Source organism: Oncorhynchus clarkii, chromosome 22, assembly GCF_045791955.1.
Source record: "Oncorhynchus clarkii lewisi isolate Uvic-CL-2024 chromosome 22, UVic_Ocla_1.0, whole genome shotgun sequence".
Lineage (NCBI taxonomy): Eukaryota > Metazoa > Chordata > Actinopteri > Salmoniformes > Salmonidae > Oncorhynchus > Oncorhynchus clarkii.
Window position 1 is genome coordinate 53108543 of NC_092168.1, and position 12230 is coordinate 53120772.

The window sequence follows — 12230 nt, forward strand, 5'->3', positions numbered from 1 at the left end:
GCATTGTATTTGTCCATGTTTCATGTTGTTAGTTTGTATGTCCCACTCATACATTTCCACCCTGTTAGGCAAAATTATATAGAAAAAAAAATTGAAATGTTAAAATATGTTTGATTGAGAAGTTTTCACTATTATGCTAGCTCAATCTCGCTTACTCACAGAGCTATGGCTAATTTAGGCTCAAAATTTCAACACCCTGTTAGATTCCATCCACCCTGTTAGAATTATGCACAAATTGGAAAATGCACCCAAAAATCCGTGCCTGAGCTTGACCAAAATGTTTTTCTTAAAGTCCAACATGTCTCTTTTCTGATAGAATACAAAATAAAACTTTTTCCCCCAAAGGTTTTGAGGTCCAAATGACCCAGCTACTCTAATCTATCGCATCTGATTAAATAATGATGGTTGATAAACTGAATCAGGTTAGTTACAACTGGGGGTGAAGCAAAAACCTACAGGAAGGTAGCTTTCCAGGAACATGGTTGGAGAGCCCTAATTTAGGACATCAACAGCCAGCCAGGGTTTGCGTGTGTGTTTGGTCTTCGGTCTGTTGCAGGTAGAATAGCTCAGCCTCCTCATTGATAGCCCCTACTTTAGACATTGCAAGCCAAGAAATTGCAAAATACAACATTGTTGTAGTCTATACCCTAAATCATTTGATTAATGATGCACAGTTCAGCCTGGTGGTTGACACACCTACCTATGCCCCTAAGATGAGATAGTTTGTGTTTATTTATTTAACTATTATTTATTTAACCTGGTTCTGTAGTGACCCCTCTAACACTAATATGCATTGCCTTAGACCACTGCACCACTCGGGAGCCCGAAGTAGACTGCGGCAAATAGTTTCCTCCGTTGCAAAAATACTGAATCTTAGGAGTCAAGCTTGACGCCCAGAAATGCAAGTCGACCGCAAAGGAGTTGAGGAATCGATTATTTTGGAGTCGACTCCTCAACACAACCTAAAGCACACCGATGCCGCATTTTATATCACTGCATGATAAAACTGGGGGGGACAAAAATTAAATTTCAGAATATGGTTGGGGTGGTCATGTCCCCCCATCCCCAATGAAAGTTGTGCCCCTCAATGCAGTTGCAGCATATAATATACATATATACATTAGTAGTGCAGTAAGGTGACAGAACTATTGCATTGGTCAGGTAGACAAAACTGACTTCTGCGTGTAAAGAATATGAATAAATGTTAATAAATGTGTGGTAGGGTGCAGGAGTCAGCCCAGGGTTCAGCTGTTGGGGCAGTCTTGTGGCTTGGGGTAGAGACTGGGTTTGAGACAGGTGGTCCGAGACTTGATGTTGACCTGGGCGTAAGGAAAGCGGCAAATAGCAAGCGGGAGGACATTTTTTTGTTATCTGGGAAGCTGCTTACTAATCTGCCTCCACCTACCTAGTAAAGTAGCCTATGATGTTAGACTGAAAAACATATACGTTTTTACATAGCACTGAGCCTGAGAATGGTTACAACGCAGTTTTCCATTGTTTAGCTAGTTAAATAACTGATGGTGGAAATGAACGGCTGAGATACGATTCGTTGCCTTTTAGTGGAAGCATGGAAATGAAAGGTTCGTAGTTAAACATATTTTTCCATTTCCCGTAGCTAGCTAGCTACCAGTACTGTTTTCCCCTCAAAGAATAAACATGTCGTTGGACGCCAATGTATTTCTAAAACAATATGTGCAAACATGCCTTGTAGCTCATTTCAATCATGGCTTTTTTTAGCATCTCGAACCAACTTGTACGATGATAGTTGGCAACACCAGTGGGTTTAAAAATATATATATTACGGTGAGGGGCCTTTTGTTTCTAAACGGTGCTTGATATTGACCATTGATTTTAGCTATCGCAAGCTAACTTGGTTAACCAGGCCTGGTCAAGCAGAGCAACCTTGTTAGCTAGCTAGAGTTTCCATTTAGTTATCCATGAGTTATACCATCATGGTATTGTTACTAGTAAAACAGTTAATTAGTTATTTAACTATCTTTCTACCTAGCAAGGCAGAATACAGCTTCACCAGCTAGCTAACAGCCCGTATCAACAGCCTTTTAACTTGTTATTGAGGGCACTGGCTAGTTAGCTATTTTGAATCTCGTTGGTTAACTTCAAAACCAGTTAACGTTGTTAGTCAACAAAAACATCAGAACCGAATCTGGGCCAAACCAAGGACATCTTCTGGCTCATAGTGTCAAATTAATCGTAGACGGACAGACAATACCTCGTTCTTCACAGTTGATATTTCACTACTGATAAAAACAAAAAAAGACCGGTCGCTGTCTGGCTAGCAATGCTCCTAGACTAGCTAGCTAACATTAGCTAGTTTTGCCTGAAATATGTGGCATTATATATAGTAAAATGAGTCACATCAATTTACATTAATAAAGTCCCCAAAAAATAGTTACATGTGGGATGCCTGATGATCAAGGTAAACGTGGATCATTTTGAGAACTAACTTCAGCTAGTTAGTTAGCTAGCTCAAGAGTATCAGACTAGCTGTGCCATTTGACAGTAGGTCATAGCTACATCATCATAAACAAAATGCTAACATACATGGAATAGAATTAACTTATTCTGACAATTTCTGTTGGCTATTATCTGGGCATTGCTTGATCTGTGGCCATACCAGGTCAGTGCTGCTATTTGAAAGACACTTCAGTTCAGGGTCAGACAGCGAAGGGTTTTGTAACCTTTATTTAACAAGACAAGTCAGTTAAGAACAAATTATTATTTACAATGACGGTCTACCCTGGCCAAACCCGGATGACGCTGGGGCCAATTGTGCGCAGCCCTATGGGACTCCCAATCACTCCGGTTGTGATACAGCCTGGAATCGAACCAGTTCCTTAGACCGCTGTGCCGCTTGGGAGCCCATTAGTTTTATATCAAACTAATTGTTGATTGGTCCCAACAAATGTCTGAATGTTCTGTCCTCAGAGTGGGGCCTCCAGACTGGACCATGAAGCAGTCAGTGATGAACTAGGTCCTAGGGAAGACTGAATCATTCCTATTAATTAGATCATCCTGCCTGAGAGGTGCACACATGGGATACCATAAATAGCATGACATGGGGATCCCTGCCAAGTCAGCAGCTACTCTTCCTGGGGTTTATTATGGATCCCCATTAGTCACTGTCAAGGCAGCAGCTACTCTTCCTGGGGTTTATTATGGATCCCCATTAGTTCCTGCCAAGGCAGCAGCTACTCTTCCTGGGGTTTATTATGGATCCCCATTAGTTCCTGCCAAGGTAGTAGCTACTCTTCCTGGGGTTTATTATGGATCCCCATTAGTTCCTGTCAAGGCAGCAGCTACTCTTCCTGGGGTTTATTATGGATCCCCATTAGTTCCTGCCAAGGTAGCAGCTACTCTTCCTGGGGTTTATTATGGATCCCCATTAGTTCCTGCCAAGGTAGCAGCTACTCTTCCTGGGGTTTATTATGGATCCCCATTAGTTCCTGTCAAGGCAGCAGCTACTCTTCCTGGGGTTTATTATGGATCCCCATTAGTTCCTGCCAAGGTAGCAGCTACTCTTCCTGGGGTTTATTATGGATTCCCATTAGCTGCTACTCTTCCTGGCGTTTATTATGGATCCCCATTAGCAGCTACTCTTCCTGGGGTTTATTATGGATTCCCATTAGCTGCTACTCTTCCTGGGGTTTATTATGGATCCCCATTAGCAGCTACTCTTCCTGGGGATTATTATGGATCCCCATTAGTTCCTGTCAAGGCAGCAGCTACTCTTCCTCTGTTTATTATGGATTCCCATTAGCAGCTACTCTTCCTGGGGTTTATTAGGGATTCCCATTAGCTGCTACTCTTCCTGGGGTTTATTATGGATCCCCATTAACAGCTACTCTTCCTGGGGTTTATTATGGATCCCCATTAGTTCCTGCCAAGGTAGCAGCTACTCTTCCTGGGGTTTATTATGGATTCCCATTAGCAGCTACTCTTCCTGGGATTTATTATGGATTCCCATTAGCTGCTACTCTTCCTGGGGTTTATTATGGATCCCCATTAGCAGCTACTCTTCCTGGGGTTTATTATGGATCCCCATTAGCAGCTACTCTTCCTGGGGTTTATTATGGATTCCCATTAGCAGCTACTCTTCCTGGGGTTTATTATGGATTCCCATTAGCTGCTACTCTTCCTGGGGTCCAAACATGTTAAAATACTTAAATTACACATAAAACAAAGGATAAAACAGTACATCATATACAATTATTACATTACTACATATCTACAATACAAACTGTTTGATACCACCATACAACAATATCCCAATGTGTGCATATGCATTTACTTTTGTGTCTCTTCACACTCCCCGTTGTTCCATAAGGTGTATTTTATGTTTTTATTTGATCTGATTCTACTGCTTCCATTAGTTACCTGATGTGGAATAGAGTTCCATGTAGTCATGGCTCTATGTAGTACTGTGCGCCTCCCATAGTCTATTCTGGACTTGGCGACTGTGAAGAGACCTCTGGTGACATGTCTTGTGGGGTATGCGTGGGTGTATTTTAAACAGACAGCTTGGTACATTCAGCTTGAAAAAACAAGTAATGATGAAGTCAATCTCTCTTCAACTTTGAGCCAGGAGAGATTGACATGCATGTCATTAATGTTAGCTCTCCCTGTACTTTTAAGGGCCAGCCATGCTGCACTGTTCTGAGCTAATTGCAATTTTTCCAAGTCCCTCTTTGTGGCACTTGACCACACAACTGAACAGTAGTCCAGGTGCGACAAAACTAGGGCCTGTAGGACCTGCCTTGTTGATAGTGTTGTTAAGAAGGTAGAAACTAGGGCCTGTAGGACCTGCCTTGTTGATAATGTTGTTAAGAAGGTAGACACTAGGGCCTGTAGGACCTGCCTTGTTCATAGTGCTGTTAAGAAGGTAGAAACTAGGGCCTGTAGGACCTGCCTTGTTGATAGTGCTATTAAGAAGGTAGAAACTAGGGCCTGTAGGACCTGCCTTGTTGTTAGTGTTGTTAAGAAGGTAGAAACTAGGGCCTGTAGGACCTGCCTTGTTGATAATGTTGTTAAGAAGGTAGAAACTAGGGCCTGTAGGACCTGCCTTGTTGATAATGTTGTTAAGAAGGTAGAAACTAGGGCCTGTAGGACCTGCCTTGTTGATAATGTTGTTAAGAAGGTAGAAACTAGGGCCTGTAGGACCTGCCTTGTTGATAATGTTGTTAAGAAGGTAGAAACTAGGGCCTGTAGGACCTGCCTTGTTGATAATGTTGTTAAGAAGGTAGAAACTAGGGCCTGTAGGACCTGCCTTGTTGATAATGTTGTTGAGAAGGTAGAAACTAGGGCCTGTAGGACCTGCCTTGTTGATAATGTTGTTAAGAAGACAGAGCAGCGCTTTATTATAGACCGACTTCTCCCCATCTTAGCTACTGTTGTATCAACATGTTTTGACCATGACAGTTTACAATCCAGGGTTACTCCAAGCAGTTATGTCACCTCAACTTGCTCAATTTCCACATTATTCATTACAAGATACAGTTGAGGTTTAGGGTTTAGTGAATGATTTTTACCAAATACAATGCTTTTAGGTTTGGAAATATTTAGGACTAACTTATTCCTTGCTACCTATTCCGAAACTAACTGCAGCTCTTTAAGTGTTGCAGTCATTTCAGTTGCTTTAGTAGATATGTGTATAGTGTTGAGTCATCTGCATACACAGACACACTGGCTACTCGTTAGTAAAGATTGAAAAAAGTAAGGGGCCAGGTCTGATTTCTTAACAACTTATTGTCATTTTAGATCTGTAGTTCACAATTTCTTAGCAATGTTAGCAAATATGTCACTATGCATTTATCCAGTTATTCACAATGTGCATTTGTATTACTGTCTCACTCTAAATTAAAATAGTATGTACAGGCAAATAAGAAACAGAAGTTAGAAAGTAACAGGTGCAATAGTCTAGCAGAATCAGTGTTGTCTTCCAGGCATATCTAGAGTGGTGGCAGGTCTGTTGAGACAGACCATGAAACAACTAGCTAGATGCTAAGGAGACAGGCCATGAAACAACTAGCTAGATGCTAAGGATGCTAAAATGTTTAAAGGGGGGAAAGTCTCAGTTTCTGCTGCTGCTGCCTGTGGCCATGTTGCTATGGTTACCAGCAGTAAACAGTTGGAGCTAGACGCTAAGCTAGCTGACAGATTTGATTTGGCTAGCTAGCACGATGAAGATTGACAGAGAGTGAGTTAAAAGACCAATATTTTTCTCCTGGGTTGATCTTCGGTTGTACACTTTGATTAACTATATATTTTTTGCGAATGTAATCTTGTTAACCAGAAAGTTATAACATGGAAGGAGCTGTTCTTCTGCATGGCTTCTCTTTGTCTGTCTCTCTCTCAATTCAATTCAAAGGGCTTTATTGGCATGGGAAACGTGTTAACATTGCCAAAGCAAGTGAGGTAGATAATATACAAAAGTGAAATAAACAATAAAAATTAACAGTAAACATTACACTCACAGAAGTTTCAAAAATAATAAAGACATTACAAGTGTTGTAACGATGTACAAATGCTTAAAGTACAAAAGGGAAAATACATAAGCATAAATATGGGTTGTATTTGCAATGGTGTTTGTTCTTCACTGGTTGCCCTTTTCTTGTGGCAACAGGTCACAAATCTTGCTGCAGTGATGGCACACTGGAATTTCACCCAGTAGATATGAGAGTTTATCAAAATCGGGTTTGTTTTCAAATTCTTTGTGGGTCTGTGTAATCTGAGGAAAACATGTGTCTATAATATGGTCATACATTGGACAGGAGTTTAAGTGCAGCTCAGTTTCCACCTCGTTTTGTGGGCAGTGTGCACATAGCCTGTCTTCTCTTGAGAGCCATGTCTGTCTACGGCGGACTTTCTCAATATCAAGGCTATGCTCACTGAGTCTGTACATAGTGAAAGCTTTCCTTAAGTTTGGGTCAGTCACAGTGGTCAGGTTTTCTGACACTGTGTACTCTCTGTTTAGGGCCAAATAGCATTATAGCCTGCTCTGTTTTTTTGTCATTTCCTTCCAATGTGTTAAGTAATTGGTGAAAATCTAGGCCGTCATTGAAAATAAGAACGTGTTCTTAACTGACTTAACTAGTTAAATAAAGGTATTAAAAATATATATATATATTTTTTTTAATCGGCATATCGGCACCCAAAAATACCGATTTCCGATTGTTATGAAAACTTGAAATTGGCCCAAATTAATCTGCCATTACGATTAATCGGTCAACCTCTAATAACAACAATGTATACAATATACATTGTAATAAAATAAAATGGTAGTTAATACTACTAATAATAATAATAATAATAAAAAATGGGCCTCCCGGGTGGCGCAGTGGTTAAGGGTGCTGTACTGCAGCGCCAGCTGTGCCATCAGAGTCCCTGTGTTCGCGCCCAGGCTCTGTCGTAACCGGCCGCGACCGGGAGGTCTGTGGGACGACGCACAATTGGCCTAGCGTCGTCCGGGTTAGGGAGGGCTTGGTCGGTAGGGATGTCCTTGTCTCATCGCGCACCAGCGACTCCTGTGGCGGGCCGCGCGCAGTGCGCGCTAACCAAGGTTGCCAGGTGTGCGGCGTGCGACACATTGGTGCGGCTGGCTTCCGGGTTGGAGGCGCGCTGTGTTAAGCGGCTGGTTGGGTTGTGTATCGGAGGACGCATGACTTTCAACCGAGCCCGTACGGGAGTTGTAGCGATGAGACAATTGGATACCACGAAATTGGGGAGAAAAAAGGGGTAAAATTAAAAAAAATTATAAAAAATGGCAACAGTCGAATAATATAATATATAAAAAGCTAAACATGGAAAATGAAACTAACTGTCATCCTCACCATTACATAAGTACTAAAACTACCATCATCATTACTACTACTACCACCTTATTACATTACCATCACCCCTACCACTACTATTTGGAATAATAATCACAAATCAAATAACATTTTATTTGTCACATACACATGGTTAGCATATGTTAATGTGAGTATAGCGAAATGCTTGTGCTTCTAGTTCCGACCATGCATCTAACAAGTAATCAGATTGGTCGGACCAGCGTTGAACAGACCTGAGAATGGGCGTTTCCTGTTTCAGTTTAGGCTGGGAGCAACAAAATGGAGTCGTGGTTAGATTTGCCGAAAGGAGGGCGTGGGAGGGCTATGTATGCGTCGCGGAAGTTAGAGTAACAATGATCCAGAATCAAAATACTGCATAGTTTCCTAAGTTTCCTAAGTTTCCTGGTCGCACTTTCGATATGCTGATTCAAATTTAGGGAGCCTTGTTTTCAGATTAGCCTTGTTAAAATCCCCAGCTACAATAATTGCAGCCTCAGGATATGTGGTGGGGGAATTCGAAGAGAATTCTCTTGGTAGATAATGTGGTCGGCATTTGATTGTAATGAATTCTTGGTCAGGTGAACACAAGGACTTGAGTTCCTGTATGTTGTTATGATCACACCACTACTCATTAATCATAAGGCATACACCCCCGCCCTTCTTCTTACCAGAGAGATGTTTGCTTCTGTCGGCGCGATGCGTGAAGAAACCAGGTGGCTCTACCAGACTTCCGGCGCCGACAGAGATTGCCACATCGCTTTGCGTTCTTAGGAAACTATGCAGTATTTTGATTTGTTTTATGTATTATTTCTTACACTATTACCCCAGGAAATCTTAAGTCTTATTACATAGGAGCCATTGCTCCTTCGCCCATGAGTATTTGAGTTTTTCCTCTGGGTTTAATAAGTTAAAATGTGGAATAAGTGTATTCATTTCTGTGAATAATGAATCTCTTGGTGAGGAATATTTCTCAGAGTAAAGGAGAAAGTGTATCTCTGTTTCTATCTCCCCTGTTCGGCAGTGACCACAGAGGAGCGTGTCTTTTTATGTCTGCCGGTTTCTATTGCCAATTGGTGGTCACTCAGCCTGTACTTGGTAAGGATCTGTATCTGCTTCGTATCTCTGACAGAGTAGAGCTAATCAGCCAATTCATATTATCTGTTTAGTGCCAAATAGCAATTTAGTCGGCTTTGGGATTTTGTTTCATCTTTTCAATATTTTTCTGCATTTTCATTACCACTGGAAAGGGTCCCAATTCTGCCCTACATGCATTAGTTGGTGTATTTCTTTGGACTTCTTTAGAATTTTCCAACAGAATTCTGCATGTAGGGCTTCAATTGGATGTTTGTCCCACATTTTAAAGTCTAGTTTATTGAGTGGCCCCCAAACCTCACTTCCTTTGAGGTAGTGAGGTAGGATTACACTCTCAAATATTTTGATCCAAATTCCAAATGGTTTGTTGATTTTTAATAATTTCATACAATGCTCTGCAGGCTTTTTCTTCAGTGCATTGACTGGGCTCCAGAGTGGTGCAGCGGTCTAAGGCATCTCAGTGCTAGAGGCGTCACTACAGACACCCTGGTTCCAATCCATGCTGTATCACAACCGGTCGTGATTGGGAGTCCCATAGGGTGGTGCACAATTGGCCCAGCGTCGTCCGGGTTTGGCCGGTGTAGGCCGTCATTGTAAATAAGAATTTGTTCTTAACTGACTTGCCTGGTTAAATAAAGGTTCATTTATTTATTTTTTAAATCACTGCCATATTAAAGTTTCCCCATGCACATATGGTCAGACTAAGGAATGAGTCATTTTTTGTGTGTTCGGAAAATGGTGTTGTTCAGGTTTCTGACTTTTTCTGGAAAATAATTTTCTGCCAGGGCCCAGTTATGGCAATATTGCTGAATGTTAAGGTTCTGTTGAAGACCTTTGGTTGGTGATATAAGAACCAAATATTCAGCATATAGCAGGTATTTTACCTCTCTACCTCAAATAGTTCAGTCCTGGGGCTGAAATTGGTCCAACATGTCTGCTAATTCATTGATATAAATGTTAAAAAGGTTTGGACTCAAACTGCAGCCTTGTCTCACACCTTGGTTGGGGAGAAAGCCAAATTGACATTTACTTATTGCATTTCTTTATTGAAGAAAGGTTTGAAGTCTTGAATTCAAAATGCTTCAGAAAACCTTTCCCAGGTGGCTGTTTACGCAAATTCCCCTGTAATTGTTGGGTCTGATTTGTCTCCACTTTTGTGGATAAAAAAGTGGATAGGGGAGATGTCTGGTTCCAGACATCAGTAAAGCAGCCAGAAGTTAGTACCATGTTGAACAATTTAAGCACAGCATTTTGCAACTCAGGTGTGCAGTTTTTCAGCATTTCATTTCTGATGTTATCTAGACCACAAGCCTTTGGTTTTATAGATTTGAGCTTTTCATTTAGTTCCTGTTGGGTTATTGGGTAATCTAATGGAGTTTGGTTTATAATGACTGATTCAAGGATGTTCAATATTTCTTGAATTTCTAATTGGTTATGTTGTAAGTCTTTTTGTGGGATGTTTTTGTATAGATTATCAAAATACGTTTTCCAAATTAATGTATTTCAGTGTATGTTTATACTGTTTCAGAGTTTCACAGTATTCATAGCGTAGTTCTGGGTTGTTTTGCTGCTTATGTTTTTCATTTGACATTTGTCTTAGGTGTTTTCTAATTGTTTTACATTCGTTATCAAACCATTTTTTCAGATTTTTTTTTTCTTTTACTGATGCATTTCTCTGGTTTTCTCAAATTTGCTTTTGATGCTGCTTTTTTGGAATATGCAATTGATGTTTTGAGTAGCCGAATTGACACCTTCTTTATTGTTTTGGTATTGTGACTTATTGAAGAACTGTATAGAGTGAACTCAAATTAAATGATGAAATGTTTCAATTCATCTCTTTGCACTGTTTGGAGCCCATCTGTACGATTGGTTTATGTAGAGTTTATTGGGCTGTTTTTTTAATGAGTATTGCTGGTTAATTTCTTCAGAAACATGATCTGACTGTGATCTGACAATGGTGTCTGTGGTCGGACAGTGAATGCACTAATGGAGGAGGGGTCGATGTCAGTGGTGGCATAATCTGAGCAGTAAGTAAACTGACCTAAAGAGTCCCCTCTGATTCTACCATTAAGCATGTACAGGCGTAAGGCTCGATAGAGATGCACTAACTCCTTCCTGTTTTTGTTCAGTATTTGGTCAGGATTGTTTCTCTTATTTACAATAGGGCTACTGTACAAGGAGGGGTGTTCAAATATGTGGTGGTTACCTCCCTCATCAGTGTAGTCAGGCTCAGAACCTGTTCTTGCAGGTTCAAATCAACACAAAGAAGCACTTTACCTTCTGCCTGAAATTGATTGATTTCTGTAAGGAGATTGTTGTCAAACTGATCATCGTAATATGATGAATCTGAAGGAGGAGCATAAGCTGCACATATGTATACATCATTGTTACAATAGATTGTACCTTTTTGTTAAGTTTTAGTCCAGTCCTGCTTATGCCAAATGATGATTCCACCTGAGTCCTGGCCCCGTTTAACATTTTTATTTTTGATTGATGGCAGTACACTTTCCTTATAGCCTGAGGGACACTGAGTAGCAATGTCTCCAACATTGTTGTAAAAAATGTGTTAATAGTTGAAGTATGAAAAGGAAAATATACAGAGGTTGTATTTACAATGTGCTCCGCTGGTTGCCTTTTCTCATAGCAACTGGACACATCTTGCTGCGGTGATGGCACACTGCTATTTCACATAACAGATATGATAGTTGATCAATATTTGACTTGTTTTCAAATTCTTTGTGGGTTTGTGCTATTTGTGGGAAATACAGGGCATTCGGAAAGTATTCAGACCCCTTCCCCTTTTCCACATTTTGTTACGTTACCTTATTCTAAAATTGATCAAATAATTTTTTGCCTCATCAATCTACACACACTACACCATAATGACAAAGTGAAAACAGGTTTTTATAAATGTTTTCAAATGTGTATATAAAATAAAAAGGACGTTATTTACATTAGTATTCAGACCCTTTGCTAATAGACTCGAAATTGAGCTCAGGCTATAGGGAGGACGTCAAAGACCTGGCAGTGTGGTGCCAGGACAGCAACCTCTCCCTCAATGTGAGTAAGACAAAGGAGCTGATCGTAGACTACAGGAAAGGAGGGCCGAACACACCCCCATTAACATCAAAGAGGCTGTAGTTGAGTGCACTGTATGTGTCTCTAATGTGGTCATACAATTGAAGGAGGTTTTCAGATTCACATTGGGTGTTTAATAGTTACATGTACATGGTTGCAGGCGTGATTGCAGTGTACAGTGAAAATCTTAGGTTTCGAGCTCCAAGATGCAGG

At 40.7% G+C, this 12230-nt stretch overlaps 1 protein-coding gene across 2 annotated transcripts in view; it reads left to right on the plus strand.

The window, feature by feature from the left end:
• The first annotated feature begins 1356 nt into the window (after positions 1–1356).
• Positions 1357–12230, plus strand: part of LOC139381020 (speckle-type POZ protein-like A) — a 55066-nt gene continuing 44192 nt past the window's right edge. Inside the window, exon 1 of one of the 2 annotated variants that reach the window (XM_071124252.1) lies at positions 1357–1580. The gene's annotated coding sequence lies outside the window, so the exon portion shown is untranslated. The remainder of the gene's footprint in view (positions 1581–12230) is intronic. The other variant, XR_011628496.1, reaches the window with a different exon arrangement.